Source organism: Leptidea sinapis, chromosome 15, assembly GCF_905404315.1.
Source record: "Leptidea sinapis chromosome 15, ilLepSina1.1, whole genome shotgun sequence".
Classification (NCBI taxonomy): Eukaryota; Metazoa; Arthropoda; class Insecta; order Lepidoptera; family Pieridae; genus Leptidea; species Leptidea sinapis.
The window spans coordinates 13,332,419-13,357,834 of record NC_066279.1 but is presented as its reverse complement, the minus strand read 5'-3'; the positions used below and the strand labels follow the sequence as shown (position 1 = coordinate 13,357,834).

At 35.7% G+C, this 25,416-nt stretch overlaps 1 protein-coding gene, 1 long non-coding RNA gene, 20 other non-coding genes and 5 pseudogenes across 23 annotated transcripts in view; 26 read left to right on the top strand and 1 right to left on the bottom strand.

The window, feature by feature from the left end:
* Positions 1 to 25,416, top strand: part of LOC126968314 (uncharacterized) — a 512,088-nt gene that overhangs the window by 418,293 nt on the left and 68,379 nt on the right. The window lies entirely within an intron of this gene.
* On the top strand, positions 726 to 833 carry LOC126968554 (5S ribosomal RNA; annotated as a pseudogene).
* On the top strand, positions 4,207 to 4,325 carry LOC126968534 (5S ribosomal RNA). The gene has a single exon (XR_007730239.1). It is a non-coding gene; the product is annotated as a 5S ribosomal RNA (ribosomal RNA).
* LOC126968533 (5S ribosomal RNA) lies at positions 4,410 to 4,528 on the top strand. The gene has a single exon (XR_007730238.1). It is a non-coding gene; the product is annotated as a 5S ribosomal RNA (ribosomal RNA).
* On the top strand, positions 4,613 to 4,720 carry LOC126968552 (5S ribosomal RNA; annotated as a pseudogene).
* LOC126968551 (5S ribosomal RNA) lies at positions 7,319 to 7,426 on the top strand (annotated as a pseudogene).
* On the top strand, positions 10,972 to 11,090 carry LOC126968532 (5S ribosomal RNA). Its single transcript, XR_007730237.1, has one exon. It is a non-coding gene; the product is annotated as a 5S ribosomal RNA (ribosomal RNA).
* Positions 11,175 to 11,293, top strand: LOC126968531 (5S ribosomal RNA). The gene has a single exon (XR_007730236.1). It is a non-coding gene; the product is annotated as a 5S ribosomal RNA (ribosomal RNA).
* LOC126968529 (5S ribosomal RNA) lies at positions 11,378 to 11,496 on the top strand. Its single transcript, XR_007730234.1, has one exon. It is a non-coding gene; the product is annotated as a 5S ribosomal RNA (ribosomal RNA).
* Positions 11,581 to 11,699, top strand: LOC126968528 (5S ribosomal RNA). Its single transcript, XR_007730233.1, has one exon. It is a non-coding gene; the product is annotated as a 5S ribosomal RNA (ribosomal RNA).
* Positions 11,784 to 11,902, top strand: LOC126968527 (5S ribosomal RNA). Its single transcript, XR_007730232.1, has one exon. It is a non-coding gene; the product is annotated as a 5S ribosomal RNA (ribosomal RNA).
* LOC126968542 (5S ribosomal RNA) lies at positions 11,987 to 12,105 on the top strand. The gene has a single exon (XR_007730247.1). It is a non-coding gene; the product is annotated as a 5S ribosomal RNA (ribosomal RNA).
* Positions 12,190 to 12,308, top strand: LOC126968526 (5S ribosomal RNA). Its single transcript, XR_007730231.1, has one exon. It is a non-coding gene; the product is annotated as a 5S ribosomal RNA (ribosomal RNA).
* Positions 12,393 to 12,511, top strand: LOC126968525 (5S ribosomal RNA). The gene has a single exon (XR_007730230.1). It is a non-coding gene; the product is annotated as a 5S ribosomal RNA (ribosomal RNA).
* On the top strand, positions 12,596 to 12,714 carry LOC126968545 (5S ribosomal RNA). Its single transcript, XR_007730249.1, has one exon. It is a non-coding gene; the product is annotated as a 5S ribosomal RNA (ribosomal RNA).
* LOC126968539 (5S ribosomal RNA) lies at positions 12,799 to 12,917 on the top strand. Its single transcript, XR_007730244.1, has one exon. It is a non-coding gene; the product is annotated as a 5S ribosomal RNA (ribosomal RNA).
* LOC126968524 (5S ribosomal RNA) lies at positions 13,002 to 13,120 on the top strand. Its single transcript, XR_007730229.1, has one exon. It is a non-coding gene; the product is annotated as a 5S ribosomal RNA (ribosomal RNA).
* On the top strand, positions 13,205 to 13,323 carry LOC126968523 (5S ribosomal RNA). The gene has a single exon (XR_007730228.1). It is a non-coding gene; the product is annotated as a 5S ribosomal RNA (ribosomal RNA).
* Positions 13,408 to 13,526, top strand: LOC126968540 (5S ribosomal RNA). Its single transcript, XR_007730245.1, has one exon. It is a non-coding gene; the product is annotated as a 5S ribosomal RNA (ribosomal RNA).
* LOC126968550 (5S ribosomal RNA) lies at positions 13,611 to 13,718 on the top strand (annotated as a pseudogene).
* LOC126968549 (5S ribosomal RNA) lies at positions 16,317 to 16,424 on the top strand (annotated as a pseudogene).
* On the bottom strand, positions 16,982 to 25,413 carry LOC126968364 (uncharacterized). Its single transcript, XR_007730190.1, has 2 exons — positions 24,986 to 25,413; positions 16,982 to 17,304 (listed from the first exon to the last, which is right to left on the bottom strand). It is a non-coding gene; the product is annotated as an uncharacterized LOC126968364 (long non-coding RNA).
* On the top strand, positions 19,978 to 20,096 carry LOC126968522 (5S ribosomal RNA). The gene has a single exon (XR_007730227.1). It is a non-coding gene; the product is annotated as a 5S ribosomal RNA (ribosomal RNA).
* Positions 20,181 to 20,299, top strand: LOC126968543 (5S ribosomal RNA). Its single transcript, XR_007730248.1, has one exon. It is a non-coding gene; the product is annotated as a 5S ribosomal RNA (ribosomal RNA).
* Positions 20,384 to 20,502, top strand: LOC126968521 (5S ribosomal RNA). Its single transcript, XR_007730226.1, has one exon. It is a non-coding gene; the product is annotated as a 5S ribosomal RNA (ribosomal RNA).
* On the top strand, positions 20,587 to 20,705 carry LOC126968520 (5S ribosomal RNA). The gene has a single exon (XR_007730225.1). It is a non-coding gene; the product is annotated as a 5S ribosomal RNA (ribosomal RNA).
* Positions 20,790 to 20,908, top strand: LOC126968559 (5S ribosomal RNA). Its single transcript, XR_007730254.1, has one exon. It is a non-coding gene; the product is annotated as a 5S ribosomal RNA (ribosomal RNA).

Below are 25,416 nucleotides of genomic sequence, written 5' to 3'. Positions count from 1 at the left end.
ATTTCCAAAATCGCATTATTTCATTGCTTTGTCCAATTAAAAAAATACAGTTTAAAAATATAAATGAAAGTTAGTGACAGTGACAAAATAATTATTTACATTAAGAAAAAATATTAAATTTGTTCCTAAAGTAGGCTTTTGTTGAATGTGCGGAAAATTATTCGTTTCAGCACTAGTGCTTTTATTATTCTCTTGCATATGACCTCCTTGCATAATTGGTTTTAACGAAAAGTTTTCCGTACAAATTATTTGTGTGTTATTTTTTATACAGTTTAAATACTATTCAAAACAATCGTTTAATAATTTCGTTTTATTTAAATAAGTAAAAGAAATCCTTCTATTTTTCATTGATTTCCTTTCATCACGTTATTGTGTTGAAATTTAGGTATTATTGTATAATATACTATTATATAAAATATATAAATCTTTTCTTCTAACAATATAAGTAGATATTGTATATAAAAAAATTCGTATAATTTTATCATAAACCAGAATTTTCAAAATAAAGAGTTCTAATTGTTACAAATTTTCTGTCCTATTTAATAAAGTTATATATTATTATAAATTTTTATAAGTTAAGCAACGTCGGGCGCGGTCAGTACTTAGATGGGTGACCGCTTGGGAACACCGCGTGATGTTTGGCTTTTTGTTCATTTTAACAATTATTTTGCTTTAGTTTACTAACAACGTGTTTTTATTTGTTGATAATGTTCGAAGGTTCCATCGCCAACGTCCATACCACGTTGAATACACCGGTCACCGAAGTTAAGCAACGTCGGGCGCGGTCAGTACTTAGATGGGTGACCGCTTGGGAACACCGCGTGATGTTGGCTTTTTGTTTATTGTTAGACTTATTTTACTTTGGTAACTTGCAATGTGTCATTATTTATATTCTGTGAGTTACTTATAAGGAGGCCACCAATTTTTTACTTATTTTTCTCATCGTGTACAATTAATTTAGTTTAAAGGCCAGCAACGCATCTCTTGATCCCTGATGTTGCGGATGTCCATGAGCGGCTGCCTCAACACTTTCCAGCGAGTGGGTTTGCCCTCTCTCATATAAAAAAATATAATGGATCCCTTGGCCAATATACTCGTAATCGATAGGTTGTTCATTGCATTTGTTCTTATAAATTGGGAGTGGGAGGTTGCTTTGCACCGGATGCCGGCTAGATTATGGGTAACACAACGGCGTCTGTTTCTGCCGTGAAGCAGTAAAGTGTAAGCATTACGGTGAACCATTCAAAATCAAACTTCAGAGGTGTTTCTATTTTTTTCATGAGAGGTATATTATATAGTTTATTGCAATTATTATTAAGGAGCCTCAATAGAAATATAACGCCTACACAAAATCTCTTAGCATCGTTCACACCAATCAAATTAAAACTCATTTGTGGCAGTAATTATTTATTCAACAGTAATTTTAGCAATGTTAAATATTACAAAAATATAAATAAACAACATTAAATCCTAATTTCGGATCACTTGAATTTAACTTACTGTATAAATCTAACTTAGTAGTTAATCTAGCTACCACGGTACTGAAGTTGTAGGTGTTATCGTCTTTACTGATTACAAAAAGCGGAGTTTCACCACATATTTTATCTATATGTCATCACATTTCATCGCCACTTATTATCAACTTATTATTACTTTTTATTTTCTGGCCCTCTGATAATGTAAGACTAAAAAAAGATCCAAAGTCATATTCACCTTTTTTCTAAATAACTAAAAAAATTAGCTTTTCACTTACGATTTTTGAATACAATAATAAAAAAAAACTGAGTCAATAATCATCCCACGAAAATGGAAAATTTGAATGACTGTCATAGTATACACTCGTCAGCGTTTGTACAATTAACAATTTTATCCAAAAAATGTTACTAACTTTAAACATATTATGTACTAGCTGACCCGGCAAATGTTGTTTTGCCATATAAAGTATAATTCACGCGATAGTTTTATAAGTAATAATATATTGCCTTTATTATAGCCTGTACATCATTTTGTTCTATTGTCAATAGTTTTTGCAGCGCACGCAAAAATAGGTTTTCGATTTTACACCTTGTGTTACAAAATAGCAATTTTATTACGGATCCCTAATTTTGAAAAAAAAAACATAGCCTAGCCTTCCTCGATAAATGGACTACCCAACACTGAAAGAATCATTCCAATCGGGCCAGTAGTACCAGAGATTAGCGCGTTCAAACAAACAAACAAACAAACAAACAGACACAGCAGCTTTATAATATTAGTATAGATAATAATTCTCCTTAATAATAAATTCATAAGTTAAACATAATATTAGCAATAAAATTATATTTACAATTATTTTATGCTAAAAACACTTATTACGGTTAAATCGTTTCCGAGATCGCATTATTTCATTACTTTTTTCAATAAAAAAAAAACAGTTTAAAAATATAAATAACAGTTCGAGATAGTGACCAAATAATCTACATTATGAAAATTAATAAATTTGCTCCAAAAGTAGCCTTTTTTATGCCATTATTCGTTTCCGCACTCGTTCTTTAATTATTCTCTTGCATATGACGTCCTTGCATGGTTGGTTTTAACGAAACGTTTTCCGTACAAATTATTTGTATGTTATTTTTTATACAGTTTAAATACTATTCATACAATAATTAAATTTAAAACAATCGTTTAATACTTTCGTTTTATGTAAATAAGTAAATAAAAACGCAATAAAAATTACCCTGCTTATATATCCTTCTATTTTTCATTGATTTCCTTTCATCACTTTATTGTGTTGAAATGTAGGTACTATTGTATAATATACTATTATATAAATCTTTGTTTCTAACAATAAAAGTAGATATTGTATATAAACAACTTCGTATAATTTTATCATAAACTAGAATTTTCAAAATAAAGAGTTCTAATTTTTACAAATTTTCTGTCCTATTTAATAAAGTTATATACTTTTTAACTTCATTTAAAAATATCTAAACAGCACTTATAAACATAATTATAAATAACAAATAATGAACATCTGATTATATTAAACAAATAATAAAAATTTCCGGGTAAAATTTACAAGTGTAACTCAGCATACGAAGGTAAAATTATTCTAGTAAGGGACACGGTTTAGAGATTTTTTTTATAAATAAGTAATTTGGTCCATCTCTTTTTTGTTATACACACAATAAACTATTACTTATTGTCTTTTTGTATAATTAAAATTAACCGAAGGCCAGAAGTATAAGTTCATTTAGAATGCAAGTTCATATGTGAATGTGGTCTTAAGACAGCAATATTTTGTATGGTGCCAGTTTTTTTGTGTACTGAGTTACCATAAATTTTCATGGAAATTATATATTTTCGAGAGCATAACTATGTTCCCATTGTGCCGAATAATCTAGGATACTATAGCTATACTCATTATGTATGTAAATACAATTAATTAGCGTATTTTAATAAGAAATGGTCGGGACAGCAAAGTGTGGGTAAAATAGTTGATTCACCCATTTATAAGTTAAAAAATTATATGTTCCGGATAAATTATATACCTCTAAATATCTTCGAAACACGCTATGGTACAAGTATTATTCCGATCGTTTCAGAAGTCTTCGCAGTATAACCACAGGAAAAACCGTCTCTCCATTTATTAGTATATATATAGATTCCAAATTGCAGATGACTGTACACACAAATGAGTTAATTTTTAATCTATTTCCAAAGAATGATCAGTGAAAATATCACAGTCACAAAATTCGAAATGCATCAACAGAAATTTAAATATCAATATTTACATTAGTTCACTTTCGTTTGTTTAATAAATTATATTATATAATGTTACGTATTAATCAGTTTGTCGATCCAGGGAACGACTTTTTGTATGTTTGTATACACGCCAGGCAAATGTTCTCGTCCACAACCGATGCCCCAAGATACGAGACCTATCAGGGTGCTTCGCCCCTCAAACTTCAGCGTCAAAGGACCCCCTGAATCACCCTGGCAGGAATCACGACCACCCTGAAACAAATATAAACAGATTAATTTGATTTACTCTCAATAACTTCATGCCTTATTATCAATAAATTTGGTTTTACTATAGTACTTAGATGGGTGACCGCTTGGGAACACCGCGTGATGTTGGCTTTTTGTTTATTATAACACTTATTTTGCTTTGATTTACTTCCATTGTGTTATTATAATATGTAGATATTGTTCGAAAGCTACATCGCCAACGTCCATACCACGTTGAATACACCGGTTCTCGTCCGATCACCGAAGTTAAGCAACGTCGGGCGCGGTCAGTACTTAGATGGGTGACCGCTTGGGAACACCGCGTGATGTTGGCTTTTTGTTTATTATAACACTTATTTTGCTTTGATTTACTTCCATTGTGTTATTATAATATGTAGATATTGTTCGAAAGCAACATCGCCAACGTCCATACCACGTTGAATACACCGGTTCTCGTCCGATCACCGAAGTTAAGCAACGTCGGGCGCGGTCAGTACTTAGATGGGTGACCGCTTGGGAACACCGCGTGATGTTGGCTTTTTGTTTATTATAACACTTATTTTGCTTTGATTTACTTCCATTGTGTTATTATAATATGTAGATATTGTTCGAAAGCAACATCGCCAACGTCCATACCACGTTGAATACACCGGTCACCGAAGTTAAGCAACGTCGGGCGCGGTCAGTACTTAGATGGGTGACCGCTTGGGAACACCGCGTGATGTTGGCTTTTTGTTTATTGTTAGACTTATTTTACTTTGGTAACTTGCAATGTGTCATTATTTATATTCTGTGAGTTACTTATAAGGAGGCCACCAATTTTTTACTTATTTTTCTCATCGTGTACAATTAATTTAGTTTAAAGGCCAGCAACGCATCTCTTGATCCCTGATGTTGCGGATGTCCATGAGCGGCTGCCTCAACACTTTCCAGCGAGTGGGTTTGCCCTCTCTCATATAAAAAAATATAATGGATCCCTTGGCCAATATACTCGTAATCGATAGGTTGTTCATTGCATTTGTTCTTATAAATTGGGAGTGGGAGGTTGCTTTGCACCGGATGCCGGCTAGATTATGGGTAACACAACGGCGTCTGTTTCTGCCGTGAAGCAGTAAAGTGTAAGCATTACTGTGTTACGGTCTGAAGGGTGCAGTAGCTAGTGAAATTACTGGGCAAATGAGACATGACATCTTATGTCTCAAGATGACGAGCGCAATTGTAGTGCCGCTCTGAATTCTTGGAATTTTCAATAATCTTGAGCGGCGCTGCATTGTGATGGGCAGGGCGTATCAATTACTATCAGCGGAACGTCCTGCTCGTCTCGTCCCTATTTTCATAAAAACAAAAAACATTATAAAACTTCAAAAAATATTTCGACATTTTAAGTATGTGTTGTCACTGATTTAAATTTGAAATATTATAAAATATTGTAAAACTATATTTGAATTTGTCTCTGCGAATTGCAATATTGAATTATTTGCTGTAAGGAACATCAATAATTGACTAAATAGGTAATAATATTTCTTTTAAGTTAATTATTAAAAAAAATAACATGGGACAACCCTATGTGCTGTGGAGTACGGCTTGCGGATTGCAGCGTCGGCTTTTATGTTAGTTAGTACTGTACACTGTGACAGGATTGTGATCCATCCATTCTATAAGGCACCAGGAACAATGGACCAGACATTAGAGCCCAGGGAGGAATAACTGATTTAATTAAACTTTGGTAATTTGTTTTTTATACGTCTTTTGTTACATTTTACGTATTCTTTAATCACGATACAAAAAAAAAATATTTGTTAAACGTATGCTTATCGCAATTAAGTGGCAATTTTTGATTGATAGAAAAATAAATCTAAACCAAACTTCAAAGTGTTTCTATTTTATTCATGAGTAGTGTATTATAATTTAGTTTATTACAATTATTATTATTAGCCTCAATAGAATTATAACGCCTACACAAATTCTCTTAGCATCATTCACATCAATCAAATTAAATCTCATTCGAGGCAGTAATTATTTATTCAACAGTAATTGTAGCAATCTTAAATATTACAAAAATATAAATTAACAACATTAAATCCTAATTTCGGATCACTTGAATTTAACTTACTGTATAAATCTAACTTAGTAGTTAATCTAGCTACCACGGTACTGAAGTTGTAGGTGCTATCGTATTTACTGATTACATAAAGAGGTGTTTCACCATATATTTTTGTATGTATTTCACCAGATTTATTCGCCAATGATATAAACTTATTATAATTTTATCATTTTCTGGCTCTGATAACGTAAAAGCACTACTAAAACAAGATCCAAAATCATATTAACCTTGATTCTAAAATTACTAAAAACACTCACTTACGATTTTTGAATACAATAATAAACAAAAACTGAGTTAAACATTATCCCACGAAAATGGGAAATTTCAATGTATGTCGTAGTATACAGATACACTCATCAGCGTTTGTACAATTAACAATTATATTCATAAAATGTTACTAACTTTAAATATATTTTGTGTAATACCCCTTGATAATAATTTCATAAGTTAAACATTTTAGCAATAAAATATATGTACAATTATCTTAAGATGAAAACAAATTTCCAAAATCGCATTATTTCATTGCTTTGTCCAATTAAAAAAATACAGTTTAAAAATATAAATGAAAGTTAGTGACAGTGACAAAATAATTATTTACATTAAGAAAAAATATTAAATTTGTTCCTAAAGTAGGCTTTTGTTGAATGTGCGGAAAATTATTCGTTTCAGCACTAGTGCTTTTATTATTCTCTTGCATATGACCTCCTTGCATAATTGGTTTTAACGAAAAGTTTTCCGTACAAATTATTTGTGTGTTATTTTTTATACAGTTTAAATACTATTCAAAACAATCGTTTAATAATTTCGTTTTATTTAAATAAGTAAAAGAAATCCTTCTATTTTTCATTGATTTCCTTTCATCACGTTATTGTGTTGAAATTTAGGTATTATTGTATAATATACTATTATATAAAATATATAAATCTTTTCTTCTAACAATATAAGTAGATATTGTATATAAAAAAATTCGTATAATTTTATCATAAACCAGAATTTTCAAAATAAAGAGTTCTAATTGTTACAAATTTTCTGTCCTATTTAATAAAGTTATATATTATTATAAATTTTTATAAGTTAAGCAACGTCGGGCGCGGTCAGTACTTAGATGGGTGACCGCTTGGGAACACCGCGTGATGTTTGGCTTTTTGTTCATTTTAACAATTATTTTGCTTTAGTTTACTAACAACGTGTTTTTATTTGTTGATAATGTTCGAAGGTTCCATCGCCAACGTCCATACCACGTTGAATACACCGGTCACCGAAGTTAAGCAACGTCGGGCGCGGTCAGTACTTAGATGGGTGACCGCTTGGGAACACCGCGTGATGTTGGCTTTTTGTTTATTGTTAGACTTATTTTACTTTGGTAACTTGCAATGTGTCATTATTTATATTCTGTGAGTTACTTATAAGGAGGCCACCAATTTTTTACTTATTTTTCTCATCGTGTACAATTAATTTAGTTTAAAGGCCAGCAACGCATCTCTTGATCCCTGATGTTGCGGATGTCCATGAGCGGCTGCCTCAACACTTTCCAGCGAGTGGGTTTGCCCTCTCTCATATAAAAAAATATAATGGATCCCTTGGCCAATATACTCGTAATCGATAGGTTGTTCATTGCATTTGTTCTTATAAATTGGGAGTGGGAGGTTGCTTTGCACCGGATGCCGGCTAGATTATGGGTAACACAACGGCGTCTGTTTCTGCCGTGAAGCAGTAAAGTGTAAGCATTACGGTGAACCATTCAAAATCAAACTTCAGAGGTGTTTCTATTTTTTTCATGAGAGGTATATTATATAGTTTATTGCAATTATTATTAAGGAGCCTCAATAGAAATATAACGCCTACACAAAATCTCTTAGCATCGTTCACACCAATCAAATTAAAACTCATTTGTGGCAGTAATTATTTATTCAACAGTAATTTTAGCAATGTTAAATATTACAAAAATATAAATAAACAACATTAAATCCTAATTTCGGATCACTTGAATTTAACTTACTGTATAAATCTAACTTAGTAGTTAATCTAGCTACCACGGTACTGAAGTTGTAGGTGTTATCGTCTTTACTGATTACAAAAAGCGGAGTTTCACCACATATTTTATCTATATGTCATCACATTTCATCGCCACTTATTATCAACTTATTATTACTTTTTATTTTCTGGCCCTCTGATAATGTAAGACTAAAAAAAGATCCAAAGTCATATTCACCTTATTTCTAAATAACTAAAAAAATTAGCTTTTCACTTACGATTTTTGAATACAATAATAAAAAAAAACTGAGTCAATAATCATCCCACGAAAATGGAAAATTTGAATGACTGTCATAGTATACACTCGTCAGCGTTTGTACAATTAACAATTTTATCCAAAAAATGTTACTAACTTTAAACATATTATGTACTAGCTGACCCGGCAAATGTTGTTTTGCCATATAAAGTATAATTCACGCGATAGTTTTATAAGTAATAATATATTGCCTTTATTATAGCCTGTACATCATTTTGTTCTATTGTCAATAGTTTTTGCAGCGCACGCAAAAATAGGTTTTCGATTTTACACCTTGTGTTACAAAATAGCAATTTTATTACGGATCCCTAATTTTGAAAAAAAAAACATAGCCTAGCCTTCCTCGATAAATGGACTACCCAACACTGAAAGAATCATTCCAATCGGGCCAGTAGTACCAGAGATTAGCGCGTTCAAACAAACAAACAAACAGACACAGCAGCTTTATAATATTAGTATAGATAATAATACTCCTTAATAATAAATTCATAAGTTAAACATAATATTAGCAATAAAATTATATTTACAATTATTTTATGCTAAAAACACTTATTACGGTTTAATCGTTTCAGAGATCGCATTATTTCATTACTTTTTTCAATAAAAAAAAAACAGTTTAAAAATATAAATAACAGTTCGAGATAGTGACCAAATAATCTACATTATGAAAATTAATAAATTTGCTCCAAAAGTAGCCTTTTGTGTAATGTGCGGAAAATTATTCGTTTCCGCACTCGTTCTTTAATTATTCTCTTGCATATGACGTCCTTGCATGGTTGGTTTTAACGAAACGTTTTCCGTACAAATTATTTGTATGTTATTTTTTATACAGTTTAAATACTATTCATACAATAATTAAATTTAAAACAATCGTTTAATACTTTCGTTTTATGTAAATAAGTAAATAAAAACGCAATAAAAATTACCCTGCTTATATATCCTTCTATTTTTCATTGATTTCCTTTCATCACTTTATTGTGTTGAAATGTAGGTACTATTGTATAATATACTATTATATAAATCTTTGTTTCTAACAATAAAAGTAGATATTGTATATAAACAACTTCGTATAATTTTATCATAAACTAGAATTTTCAAAATAAAGAGTTCTAATTTTTACAAATTTTCTGTCCTATTTAATAAAGTTATATACTTTTTAACTTCATTTAAAAATATCTAAACAGCACTTATAAACATAATTATAAATAACAAATAATGAACATCTGATTATATTAAACAAATAATAAACTTATATCGAGAATTCGCGGTCACTCAGCAGACGACACAAAAAGATACGCACACCCTGCTAACGTTCTCCGCGGTCTAGGGACTTGACGGCGCTATCAAAGGACACCGCCGCGCCATGCGGGTAAAAGCAAACACATATGAACTTACCTACGGCAAATTGCGCCATCTAAGTGTTTCCGGGTAAAATTTACAAGTGTAACTCAGCATACGAAGGTAAAATTATTCTAGTAAGGGACACGGTTTAGAGATTTTTTTTATAAATAAGTAATTTGGTCCATCTCTTTTTTGTTATACACACAATAAACTATTACTTATTGTCTTTTTGTATAATTAAAATTAACCGAAGGCCAGAAGTATAAGTTCATTTAGAATGCAAGTTCATATGTGAATGTGGTCTTAAGACAGCAATATTTTGTATGGTGCCAGTTTTTTTGTGTACTGAGTTACCATAAATTTTCATGGAAATTATATATTTTCGAGAGCATAACTATGTTCCCATTGTGCCGAATAATCTAGGATACTATAGCTATACTCATTATGTATGTAAATACAATTAATTAGCGTATTTTAATAAGAAATGGTCGGGACAGCAAAGTGTGGGTAAAATAGTTGATTCACCCATTTATAAGTTAAAAAATTATATGTTCCGGATAAATTATATACCTCTAAATATCTTCGAAACACGCTATGGTACAAGTATTATTCCGATCGTTTCAGAAGTCTTCGCAGTATAACCACAGGAAAAACCGTCTCTCCATTTATTAGTATATATATAGATTCCAAATTGCAGATGACTGTACACACAAATGAGTTAATTTTTAATCTATTTCCAAAGAATGATCAGTGAAAATATCACAGTCACAAAATTCGAAATGCATCAACAGAAATTTAAATATCAATATTTACATTAGTTCACTTTCGTTTGTTTAATAAATTATATTATATAATGTTACGTATTAATCAGTTTGTCGATCCAGGGAACGACTTTTTGTATGTTTGTATACACGCCAGGCAAATGTTCTCGTCCACAACCGATGCCCCAAGATACGAGACCTATCAGGGTGCTTCGCCCCTCAAACTTCAGCGTCAAAGGACCCCCTGAATCACCCTGGCAGGAATCACGACCACCCTGAAACAAATATAAACAGATTAATTTGATTTACTCTCAATAACTTCATGCCTTATTATCAATAAATTTGGTTTTACTATAGTACTTAGATGGGTGACCGCTTGGGAACACCGCGTGATGTTGGCTTTTTGTTTATTATAACACTTATTTGGCTTTGATTTACTTCCATTGTGTTATTATAATATGTAGATATTGATCGAAAGCTACATCGCCAACGTCCATACCACGTTGAATACACCGGTTCTCGTCCGATCACCGAAGTTAAGCAACGTCGGGCGCGGTCAGTACTTAGATGGGTGACCGCTTGGGAACACCGCGTGATGTTGGCTTTTTGTTTATTATAACACTTATTTTGCTTTGATTTACTTCCATTGTGTTATTATAATATGTAGATATTGTTCGAAAGCAACATCGCCAACGTCCATACCACGTTGAATACACCGGTTCTCGTCCGATCACCGAAGTTAAGCAACGTCGGGCGCGGTCAGTACTTAGATGGGTGACCGCTTGGGAACACCGCGTGATGTTGGCTTTTTGTTTATTATAACACTTATTTTGCTTTGATTTACTTCCATTGTGTTATTATAATATGTAGATATTGTTCGAAAGCAACATCGCCAACGTCCATACCACGTTGAATACACCGGTTCTCGTCCGATCACCGAAGTTAAGCAACGTCGGGCGCGGTCAGTACTTAGATGGGTGACCGCTTGGGAACACCGCGTGATGTTGGCTTTTTGTTTATTTTAACACTTGGTTTGCTTTGATTTACTTCCATTGTGTTATTATAATATGTAGATATTGTTCGAAAGCAACATCGCCAACGTCCATACCACGTTGAATACACCGGTTCTCGTCCGATCACCGAAGTTAAGCAACGTCGGGCGCGGTCAGTACTTAGATGGGTGACCGCTTGGGAACACCGCGTGATGTTGGCTTTTTGTTTATTATAACACTTATTATGCTTTGATTTACTTCCATTGTGTTATTATAATATGTAGATATTGTTCGAATGCAACATCGCCAACGTCCATACCACGTTGAATACACCGGTTCTCGTCCGATCACCGAAGTTAAGCAACGTCGGGCGCGGTCAGTACTTAGATGGGTGACCGCTTGGGAACACCGCGTGATGTTGGCTTTTTGTTTATTATAACACTTGGTTTGCTTTGATTTACTTCCATTGTGTTATTATAATATGTAGATATTGTTCGAAAGCAACATCGCCAACGTCCATACCACGTTGAATACACCGGTTCGCGTCCGATCACTGAAGTTAAGCAACGTCGGGCGCGGTCAGTACTTAGATGGGTGACCGCTTGGGAACACCGCGTGATGTTGGCTTTTTGTTTATTATAACACTTATTTTGCTTTGATTTACTTCCATTGTGTTATTATAATATGTAGATATTGTTCGAAAGCTACATCGCCAACGTCCATACCACGTTGAATACACCGGTTCTCGTCCGATCACCGAAGTTAAGCAACGTCGGGCGCGGTCAGTACTTAGATGGGTGACCGCTTGGGAACACCGCGTGATGTTGGCTTCTTGTTTATTATAACACTTATTTTGCTTTGATTTACTTCCATTGTGTTATTATAATATGTAGATATTGTTCGAAAGCTACATCGCCAACGTCCATACCACGTTGAATACACCGGTTCTCGTCCGATCACCGAAGTTAAGCAACGTCGGGCGCGGTCAGTACTTAGATGGGTGACCGCTTGGGAACACCGCGTGATGTTGGCTTTTTGTTTATTATAACACTTATTTTGCTTTGATTTACTTCCATTGTGTTATTATAATATGTAGATATTGTTCGAAAGCTACATCGCCAACGTCCATACCACGTTGAATACACCGGTTCTCGTCCGATCACCGAAGTTAAGCAACGTCGGGCGCGATCAGTACTTAGATGGGTGACCGCTTGCGAACACCGCGTGATGTTTGCTTTTTGTTTATTATAACACTTATTTTGCTTTGATTTACTTCCATTGTGTTATTATAATATGTAGATATTGTTCGAAAGCTACATCGCCAATGTCCATACCACGTTGAATACACCGGTTCTCGTCCGATCACCGAAGTTAAGCAACGTCGGGCGCGGTCAGTACTTAGATGGGTGACCGCTTGGGAACACCGCGTGATGTTGGCTTTTTGTTTATTATAACACTTATTTTGCTTTGATTTACTTCCATTGTGTTATTATAATATGTAGATATTGTTCGAAAGCTACATCGCCAACGTCCATACCACGTTGAATACACCGGTTCTCGTCCGATCACCGAAGTTAAGCAACGTCGGGCGCGGTCAGTACTTAGATGGGTGACCGCTTGGGAACACCGCGTGATGTTGGCTTTTTGTTTATTATAACACTTATTTTGCTTTGATTTACTTCCATTGTGTTATTATAATATGTAGATATTGTTCGAAAGCTACATCGCCAACGTCCATACCACGTTGAATACACCGGTTCTCGTCCGATCACCGAAGTTAAGCAACGTCGGGCGCGGTCAGTACTTAGATGGGTGACCGCTTGGGAACACCGCGTGATGTTGGCTTTTTGTTTATTATAACACTTATTTTGCTTTGATTTACTTCCATTGTGTTATTATAATATGTAGATATTGTTCGAAAGCAACATCGCCAACGTCCATACCACGTTGAATACACCGGTTCTCGTCCGATCACCGAAGATAAGCAACGTCGGGCGCGGTCAGTACTTAGATGGGTGACCGCTTGGGAACACCGCGTGATGTTGGCCTTTTGTTTATTATAACACTTATTTTGCTTTGATTTACTTCCATTGTGTTATTATAATATGTAGATATTGTTCGAAAGCAACATCGCCAACGTCCATACCACGTTGAATACACCGGTCACCGAAGTTAAGCAACGTCGGGCGCGGTCAGTACTTAGATGGGTGACCGCTTGGGAACACCGCGTGATGTTGGCTTTTTGTTTATTGTTAGACTTATTTTACTTTGGTAACTTGCAATGTGTCATTATTTATATTCTGTGAGTTACTTATAAGGAGGCCACCAATTTTTTACTTATTTTTCTCATCGTGTACAATTAATTTAGTTTAAAGGCCAGCAACGCATCTCTTGATCCCTGATGTTGCGGATGTCCATGAGCGGCTGCCTCAACACTTTCCAGCGAGTGGGTTCGCCCTCTCTCATATAAAAAAATATAATGGATCCCTTGGCCAATATACTCGTAATCGATAGGTTGTTCATTGCATTTGTTCTTATAAATTGGGAGTGGGAGGTTGCTTTGCACCGGATGCCGGCTAGATTATGGGTAACACAACGGCGTCTGTTTCTGCCGTGAAGCAGTAAAGTGTAAGCATTACTGTGTTACGGTCTGAAGGGTGCAGTAGCTAGTGAAATTACTGGGCAAATGAGACATGACATCTTATGTCTCAAGATGACGAGCGCAATTGTAGTGCCGCTCTGAATTCTTGGAATTTTCAATAATCTTGAGCGGCGCTGCATTGTTATGGGCAGGGCGTATCAATTACTATCAGCGGAACGTCCTGCTCGTCTCGTCCCTATTTTCATAAAAACAAAAAACATTATAAAACTTCAAAAAATATTTCGACATTTTAAGTATGTGTTGTCACTGATTTAAATTTGAAATATTATAAAATATTGTAAAACTATATTTGAATTTGTCTCTGCGAATTGCAATATTGAATTATTTGCTGTAAGGAACATCAATAATTGACTAAATAGGTAATAATATTTCTTTTAAGTTAATTATTAAAAAAAATAACATGGGACAACCCTATGTGCTGTGGAGTACGGCTTGCGGATTGCAGCGTCGGCTTTTATGTTAGTTAGTACTGTACACTGTGACAGGATTGTGATCCATCCATTCTATAAGGCACCAGGAACAATGGACCAGACATTAGAGCCCAGGGAGGAATAACTGATTTAATTAAACTTTGGTAATTTGTTTTTTATACGTCTTTTGTTACATTTTACGTATTCTTTAATCACGATACAAAAAAAAAATATTTGTTAAACGTATGCTTATCGCAATTAAGTGGCAATTTTTGATTGATAGAAAAATAAATCTAAACCAAACTTCAAAGTGTTTCTATTTTATTCATGAGTAGTGTATTATAATTTAGTTTATTACAATTATTATTATTAGCCTCAATAGAATTATAACGCCTACACAAATTCTCTTAGCATCATTCACATCAATCAAATTAAATCTCATTCGAGGCAGTAATTATTTATTCAACAGTAATTGTAGCAATCTTAAATATTACAAAAATATAAATTAACAACATTAAATCCTAATTTCGGATCACTTGAATTTAACTTACTGTATAAATCTAACTTAGTAGTTAATCTAGCTACCACGGTACTGAAGTTGTAGGTGCTATCGTATTTACTGATTACATAAAGAGGTGTTTCACCATATATTTTTGTATGTATTTCACCAGATTTATTCGCCAATGATATAAACTTATTATAATTTTATCATTTTCTGGCTCTGATAACGTAAAAGCACTACTAAAACAAGATCCAAAATCATATTAACCTTGATTCTAAAATTACTAAAAACACTCACTTACGATTTTTGAATACAATAATAAACAAAAACTGAGTTAAACATTATCCCACGAAAATGGGAAATTTCAATGTATGTCGTAGTATACAGATACACTCATCAGCGTTTGTACAATTAACAATTATATTCATAAAATGTTACTAACTTTAAATATATTTTGTGTAATACCCCTTGATAATAATTTCATAAGTTAAACATTTTAGCAATAAAATATATGTACAATTATCTTAAGATGAAAACAAATTTCCAAAATCGCATTATTTCATTGCTTTGTCCAATTAAAAAAATACAGTTTAAAAATATAAATGAAAGTTAGTGACAGTGACAAAATAATTATTTACATTAAGAAAAAATATTAAATTTGTTCCTAAAGTAGGCTTTTGTTGAATGTGCGGAAAATTATTCGTTTCAGCACTAGTGCTTTTATTATTCTCTTGCATATGACCTCCTTGCATAATTGGTTTTAACGAAAAGTTTTCCGTACAAATTATTTGTGTGTTATTTTTTATACAGTTTAAATACTATTCAAAACAATCGTTTAATAATTTCGTTTTATTTAAATAAGTAAAAGAAATCCTTCTATTTTTCATTGATTTCCTTTCATCACGTTATTGTGTTGAAATTTAGGTATTATTGTATAATATACTATTATATAAAATATATAAATCTTTTCTTCTAACAATATAAGTAGATATTGTATATAAAAAAATTCGTATAATTTTATCATAAACCAGAATTTTCAAAATAAAGAGTTCTAATTGTTACAAATTTTCTGTCCTATTTAATAAAGTTATATATTATTATAAATTTTTATAAGTTAAGCAACGTCGGGCGCGGTCAGTACTTAGATGGGTGACCGCTTGGGAACACCGCGTGATGTTTGGCTTTTTGTTCATTTTAACAATTATTTTGCTTTAGTTTACTAACAACGTGTTTTTATTTGTTGATAATGTTCGAAGGTTCCATCGCCAACGTCCATACCACGTTGAATACACCGGTCACCGAAGTTAAGCAACGTCGGGCGCGGTCAGTACTTAGATGGGTGACCGCTTGGGAACACCGCGTGATGTTGGCTTTTTGTTTATTGTTAGACTTATTTTACTTTGGTAACTTGCAATGTGTCATTATTTATATTCTGTGAGTTACTTATAAGGAGGCCACCAATTTTTTACTTATTTTTCTCATCGTGTACAATTAATTTAGTTTAAAGGCCAGCAACGCATCTCTTGATCCCTGATGTTGCGGATGTCCATGAGCGGCTGCCTCAACACTTTCCAGCGAGTGGGTTTGCCCTCTCTCATATAAAAAAATATAATGGATCCCTTGGCCAATATACTCGTAATCGATAGGTTGTTCATTGCATTTGTTCTTATAAATTGGGAGTGGGAGGTTGCTTTGCACCGGATGCCGGCTAGATTATGGGTAACACAACGGCGTCTGTTTCTGCCGTGAAGCAGTAAAGTGTAAGCATTACGGTGAACCATTCAAAATCAAACTTCAGAGGTGTTTCTATTTTTTTCATGAGAGGTATATTATATAGTTTATTGCAATTAATATTAAGGAGCCTCAATAGAAATATAACGCCTACACAAAATCTCTTAGCATCGTTCACACCAATCAAATTAAAACTCATTTGTGGCAGTAATTATTTATTCAACAGTAATTTTAGCAATGTTAAATATTACAAAAATATAAATAAACAACATTAAATCCTAATTTCGGATCACTTGAATTTAACTTACTGTATAAATCTAACTTAGTAGTTAATCTAGCTACCACGGTACTGAAGTTGTAGGTGTTATCGTCTTTACTGATTACAAAAAGCGGAGTTTCACCACATATTTTATCTATATGTCATCACATTTCATCGCCACTTATTATCAACTTATTATTACTTTTTATTTTCTGGCCCTCTGATAATGTAAGACTAAAAAAAGATCCAAAGTCATATTCACCTTTTTTCTAAATAACTAAAAAAATTAGCTTTTCACTTACGATTTTTGAATACAATAATAAAAAAAAACTGAGTCAATAATCATCCCACGAAAATGGAAAATTTGAATGACTGTCATAGTATACACTCGTCAGCGTTTGTACAATTAACAATTTTATCCAAAAAATGTTACTAACTTTAAACATATTATGTACTAGCTGACCCGGCAAATGTTGTTTTGCCATATAAAGTATAATTCACGCGATAGTTTTATAAGTAATAATATATTGCCTTTATTATAGCCTGTACATCATTTTGTTCTATTGTCAATAGTTTTTGCAGCGCACGCAAAAATAGGTTTTCGATTTTACACCTTGTGTTACAAAATAGCAATTTTATTACGGATCCCTAATTTTGAAAAAAAAAACATAGCCTAGCCTTCCTCGATAAATGGACTACCCAACACTGAAAGAATCATTCCAATCGGGCCAGTAGTACCAGAGATTAGCGCGTTCAAACAAACAAACAAACAAACAAACAGACACAGCAGCTTTATAATATTAGTATAGATAATAATACTCCTTAATAATAAATTCATAAGTTAAACATAATATTAGCAATAAAATTATATTTACAATTATTTTATGCTAAAAACACTTATTACGGTTTAATCGTTTCCGAGATCGCATTATTTCATTACTTTTTTCAATAAAAAAAAAACAGTTTAAAAATATAAATAACAGTTCGAGATAGTGACCAAATAATCTACATTATGAAAATTAATAAATTTGCTCCAAAAGAAGCCTTTTGTGTAATGTGCGGAAAATTATTCGTTTCCGCACTCGTTCTTTAATTATTCTCTTGCATATGACGTCCTTGCATGGTTGGTTTTAACGAAACGTTTTCCGTACAAATTATTTGTATGTTATTTTTTATACAGTTTAAATACTATTCATACAATAATTAAATTTAAAACAATCGTTTAATACTTTCGTTTTATGTAAATAAGTAAATAAAAACGCAATAAAAATTACCCTGCTTATATATCCTTCTATTTTTCATTGATTTCCTTTCATCACTTTATTGTGTTGAAATGTAGGTACTATTGTATAATATACTATTATATAAATCTTTGTTTCTAACAATAAAAGTAGATATTGTATATAAACAACTTCGTATAATTTTATCATAAACTAGAATTTTCAAAATAAAGAGTTCTAATTTTTACAAATTTTCTGTCCTATTTAATAAAGTTATATACTTTTTAACTTCATTTAAAAATATCTAAACAGCACTTATAAACATAATTATAAATAACAAATAATGAACATCTGATTATATTAAACAAATAATAAACTTATATCGAGAATTCGCGGTCACTCAGCAGACGACACAAAAAGATACGCACACCCTGCTAACGTTCTCCGCGGTCTAGGGACTTGACGGCGCTATCAAAGGACACCGCCGCGCCATGCGGGTAAAAGCAAACACATATGAACTTACCTACGGCAAATTGCGCCATCTAAGTGTTTCCGGGTAAAATTTACAAGTGTAACTCAGCATACGAAGGTAAAATTATTCTAGTAAGGGACACGGTTTAGAGATTTTTTTTATAAATAAGTAATTTGGTCCATCTCTTTTTTGTTATACACACAATAAACTATTACTTATTGTCTTTTTGTATAATTAAAATTAACCGAAGGCCAGAAGTATAAGTTCATTTAGAATGCAAGTTCATATGTGAATGTGGTCTTAAGACAGCAATATTTTGTATGGTGCCAGTTTTTTTGTGTACTGAGTTACCATAAATTTTCATGGAAATTATATATTTTCGAGAGCATAACTATGTTCCCATTGTGCCGAATAATCTAGGATACTATAGCTATACTCATTATGTATGTAAATACAATTAATTAGCGTATTTTAATAAGAAATGGTCGGGACAGCAAAGTGTGGGTAAAATAGTTGATTCACCCATTTATAAGTTAAAAAATTATATGTTCCGGATAAATTATATACCTCTAAATATCTTCGAAACACGCTATGGTACAAGTATTATTCCGATCGTTTCAGAAGTCTTCGCAGTATAACCACAGGAAAAACCGTCTCTCCATTTATTAGTATATATATAGATTCCAAATTGCAGATGACTGTACACACAAATGAGTTAATTTTTAATCTATTTCCAAAGAATGATCAGTGAAAATATCACAGTCACAAAATTCGAAATGCATCAACAGAAATTTAAATATCAATATTTACATTAGTTCACTTTCGTTTGTTTAATAAATTATATTATATAATGTTACGTATTAATCAGTTTGTCGATCCAGGGAACGACTTTTTGTATGTTTGTATACACGCCAGGCAAATGTTCTCGTCCACAACCGATGCCCCAAGATACGAGACCTATCAGGGTGCTTCGCCCCTCAAACTTCAGCGTCAAAGGACCCCCTGAATCACCCTGGCAGGAATCACGACCACCCTGAAACAAATATAAACAGATTAATTTGATTTACTCTCAATAACTTCATGCCTTATTATCAATAAATTTGGTTTTACTATAGTACTTAGATGGGTGACCGCTTGGGAACACCGCGTGATGTTGGCTTTTTGTTTATTATAACACTTATTTTGCTTTGATTTACTTCCATTGTGTTATTATAATATGTAGATATTGTTCGAAAGCTACATCGCCAACGTCCATACCACGTTGAATACACCGGTTCTCGTCCGATCACCGAAGTTAAGCAACGTCGGGCGCGGTCAGTACTTAGATGGGTGACCGCTTGGGAACACCGCGTGATGTTGGCTTTTTGTTTATTATAACACTTATTTTGCTTTGATTTACTTCCATTGTGTTATTATAATATGTAGATATTGTTCGAAAGCAACATCGCCAACGTCCATACCACGTTGAATACACCGGTTCTCGTCCGATCACCGAAGTTAAGCAACGTCGGGCGCGGTCAGTACTTAGATGGGTGACCGCTTGGGAACACCGCATGATGTTGGCTTTTTGTTTATTATAACACTTATTTTGCTTTGATTTGCTTCCATTGTGTTATTATAATATGTAGATATTGTTCGAAAGCTACATCGCCAACGTCCATACCACGTTGAATACACCGGTTCTCGTCCGATCACCGAAGTTAAGCAACGTCGGGCGCGGTCAGTACTTAGATGGGTGACCGCTTGGGAACACCGCGTGATGTTGGCTTTTTGTTTATTATAACACTTGTTTTGCTTTGATTTACTTCCATTGTGTTATTATAATATGTAGATATTGTTCGAAAGCAACATCGCCAACGTCCATACCACGTTGAATACACCGGTTCTCGTCCGATCACCGAAGTTAAGCAACGTCGGGCGCGGTCAGTACTTAGATGGGTGACCGCTTGGGAACACCGCGTGATGTTGGCTTTTTGTTTATTATAACACTTATTTTGCTTTGATTTACTTCCATTGTGTTATTATAATATGTAGATATTGATCGAAAGCTACATCGCCAACGTCCATACCACGTTGAATACACCGGTTCTCGTCCGATCACCGAAGTTAAGCAACGTCGGGCGCGGTCAGTACTTAGATGGGTGACCGCTTGGGAACACCGCGTGATGTTGGCTTTTTGTTTATTATAGCACTTGGTTTGCTTTGGTAACTTTCAATGTGTCATTATTTATATTCTGTGAGTAACTTATAAGGACGCTACCAATTTTTAACTAATTTTTCTCATAGTGTACAATTAATTTAGTTTAAAGGCCAGCAACGCATCTCTTGATCCCTGGTGTTGCGGATGTCCATGGGCGGCTGCCGCGTGATAGCGCCCGGGTCGCCTCCGTAGACCGCGCGTCCACCTCCGCACCAGCGGAATGTGGAGATGATGACGGCTTCTTAGAAGTCGTCAACCCTAAAAAGAAAAAGCGCGGACACGTATCGCCTTCTTCTTCGCCGGCGTCACCGACGCCACCGGCAAAGCGGCCCGCTGCCGCTTCCTCTCCCACTCCCGCTGCCAAGCCAGTGGGCCCAAAACGTCCCCCGCCCATCTTTATAGGGGACAGGGCCCGCTGGATGGCCATTTAAAATAAAATCCCGAAATCGCTCTCCTACGCAGCGAGAGCGTATCAATCATTAAAAAAGGTGGAGACTAGGGAGGTAGCGGATCACCGCGCCCTTACCTCTCTCCTCCGAGATTTGAGTGTGGGCTTCCACACTTACAATCTCCCGGAGGAGAAGCGACTAAGGGTAATCCTCCGAAATGTGCCCAAGGAACTGGACACAGCAGACGTCCTTGAAGACCTCAAGGCACAGGGCTTTCCTGTGCAAGAGGTACATCGCATGCGTGGACACGTGTCCAAGAGGCTAATGAACCTGGTGATCGTCATTCTGGACCTCACCAAGGAGGGCATTAAGGCACCACCATTTTCGGCATTAAGGCCGTATGCTCCTTACAGGGCGTACGTGCCGAGGTGCCATATAAGAATAAAGGGCCCGGTCAGTGCCACCGGTGTCAAATGTACGGGCACTCAGCGCGAAAGTGCGAACACACCCCGCGGTGTGTCAAGTGCCTGGGAAGCCACGGCACTGCCGAATGCCCCCGCCCCAGCCAGTGTGCGAAGCCACCAGCCTGCGTTCTGTGTGGGACTGAAGGGCATCCAGCGAGCTATCGCGGATGCCCCAAGGCACACGCCGCCCGCCTCAGGGCCCTACGTGACGGACATATATTCCCGCTCCACCACCGCAATTCAATGCGTGGTCCAGGTCACCACCAACTGTTGTTACAACCAAGGTAGCCCCGGTTACGCCTACTGCGCATGTCGCGGCCCCTGCGCCTGTCGCGGCCCCTGCGCCTTACAGGCCACCGTTGGCCTCCTGCCCGGCGGCACCGGCCCCGCGGCCTAGGCCTGCGGTGCCCGCGCCACGTCAGAACGGCGCTGCTACATCGCGGAGCTGCAGGCCCTCGCCCGCAACATCAGGGAAGTTCAGAGCGACGCTCAAGCCGTTCTTGAACTAATGTGTGAGAACATCGACATGTTCACAGCGTTGTCCTACTTTCTGTATCGTAAATAACATTCGCGATGGCTAACAGCGGATGGCTTAAACCTCACACGCTCTGTATAGCGTACTTTAATGCTTACGGACTCAAACCGCAACTAGACTTGGTCAGGGATTTCGTTATCGAACATCAGTTAGACCTTTTCTTGATTCAGGAGACGCTCCTGAAACCGAACGTTCGCGATCCGTGAATCGAAAATTACAATCTAGTTAGGAATGATCGTGCCACGCAGCGCGGAGGTCCCTTCACTGTATTCCTATTGACCCTCCAGCGCTCACCAACATTGAGGCGTCCGCCATCCGAGTCAGAATGGCGAATCACCAGCCGATCACTGTGATATCAGCTAACTAGTAACCTAGTAGTAACCGTTTTTAATATATTGCTATTACTTTGCGCGTTCCCCAAACAATGGAAGGAATCCATTGTTATCGGTATTCCCAAGCCTGGTAAACGTAAAACTTGTCCCAATAGTTATAGACCCATTAGTTTAATTAACTCTTTAGGTAAACTATACGAACGTCTGATTCTCGCGCGCCTCAAATATTATATCGCGGAGCAGAACATGATATACGAGCCTACCTTACTGATCGAAGTTTCCGCTATCGAGTAGAAGGCACGTTATCCACGCCCCGACCCATCAAGTCGGGAGTGCCTCAGGGCTCAGTTCTGTCCCCGACCCTCTTCTCACTCTTCACGAGTGACCTCCCGAAGCCTCAGAAAGTGCAAATTGCTCAATATGCGGACGACACGGCTCTTTATTATGGCGCCACTCGGGGGCGCCTCGCGACTCATATAAGAGTGCTTCAGGCCGCCGTTAATGAATTAGGAGACAGGTTCAGAAAATGGCGGATTGAAGTCGATTGACTTCGCTGCACTCTTTGAGGGATTCCTCAAAGAGTGCAGCGGTACTCTTTGGTAATACTAATAAAATAAAATCTTTGGCCCCTATACCTATTGTTAAATTATATGGGACCCCTATTCCGTGGGCCCAACATTATAAATATTTAGGTGTTACGTTTAACAGTAACATGAACTTCGCAAAACATATCAGCACGCTTTGCAATAGAGCCCGGTTTGTCCTTAGCCGCCTGTATCCACTTGTGTGCAAGCGAAGCAAACTACCGCTCAGACACAAGGTGACATTGTACAAGACCATCGTACGTCCCATTATGTCCTACGCAAGCATCGTGTTTGCCCACGCGCCGCCGAGCCACTTGCGGCGTTTGCAAGTGGTTCAGAATAGATTCACGCGCACGGCCACCGGAGCGCCGTGGTTCGTTCGTAACGTAGATCTCCATCGCGATCTTGAGCTGCCGACTTTGATAAGGTGGCCGAGCACCCTAATATCTTGGTGAGGGAGGCATGTGCTTACACTCCTCTAGACCACAGTCTGAACAAACAGAGGCGACCTCGACACGTACTAGTCGACCCGGACGACTATATTACGATCGCGAACGCGACACCAATACCATCACCAACACCGACACCAAACCAACCACACCGCCCTCGAAGACGTAGGCGCGGCCGTGTACATCAAACCGCTGCCACTAGTCACTTTGACGATTTCCAGCGGCCACAACCTAATATAATACGATTCACACACTTTGATAGAAGCCCGACGAGATAGTCCTCGTCCTGTAATCATCACATCACAAATCACACACCTACAAAAACACTACACACAAATAGTCACACACTTACATACACTCACACATACTTACATACATATATCACCGCACTCGCCGGCGAGTGCGAAATCTCTTCAAACCTAGAGTCCATTGGACTAACAGATATATTAGATCGTTAGTGATCTTCTCTCCATCCAGCCTAGTGAGCAGGCGGTCCGAGGTTCCGAGACGCCCCGCGCCTGTGAGGTACATTTTCGGCCTCCAAGGCCCCCGCCCGGCTTCGATGTAAAAGCCTTTAGGGCTATCAGCACAGAGGAGGTTTTTAGCCGGTAGGGGGTGTTTACACCCGAGTCCGACATATGGGCCCCGTTTCGGGGTCTTCAATACGTAAATGTATTTTACTCCTCTCGAAAAAAAAAAAACTTGTTCATTGCATTTGTTCTTATAAAGTAAGGCTGCTTTGCACCGGATACCGGCTAGATTACGGGTACCACAACGGCGTCTGTTTCTGCCGTGAAGCAGTAAAGTGTAAGCATTACGGTGAACCATTCAAAATCAAACTTCAGAGGTGTTTCTATTTTTTTCATGAGAGGTATATTATATAGTTTATTGCAATTATTATTAAGGAGCCTCAATAGAAATATAACGCCTACACAAAATCTCTTAGCATCGTTCACACCAATCAAATTAAAACTCATTTGTGGCAGTAATTATTTATTCAACAGTAATTTTAGCAATGTTAAATATTACAAAAATATAAATAAACAACATTAAATCCTAATTTCGGATCACTTGAATTTAACTTACTGTATAAATCTAACTTAGTAGTTAATCTAGCTACCACGGTACTGAAGTTGTAGGTGTTATCGTCTTTACTGATTACAAAAAGCGGAGTTTCACCACATATTTTATGTATATGTCATCACATTTCATCGCCACTTATTATCAGCTTATTATTACTTTTTATTTTCTGGCCCTCTGATAATGTAAGACTAAAAAAGATCCAAAGTCATATTCACCGTTTTTCCAAATAACTAAAAAAATTAGCTTTTCACTTACGATTTTTGAATACAATAATAAAAAAAAAACTGAGTCAATAATTATCCCACGAAAATGGGAAATTTCAATGACTGTCATAGTATACACTCGTCAGCGTTTGTACAATTAACAATTTTATCCAAAAAATGTTACTAACTTTAAACATATTATGTATAATAATACTCCTTAATAATAAATTCATAAGTTAAACATTATATTAGCAATAAAATTATATGTACAATTATTTTATGCTAAAAACACTTATTACGGTTTAATCGTTTCCGAGATCGCATTATTTCATTACTTTGTTCAATTAAAAAAAAAAACAGTTTAAAAATATAAATAACAGTTCGAGATAGTGACCAAATAATCTACATTATGAAAATTAATAAATTTGCTCCAAAAGTAGCCT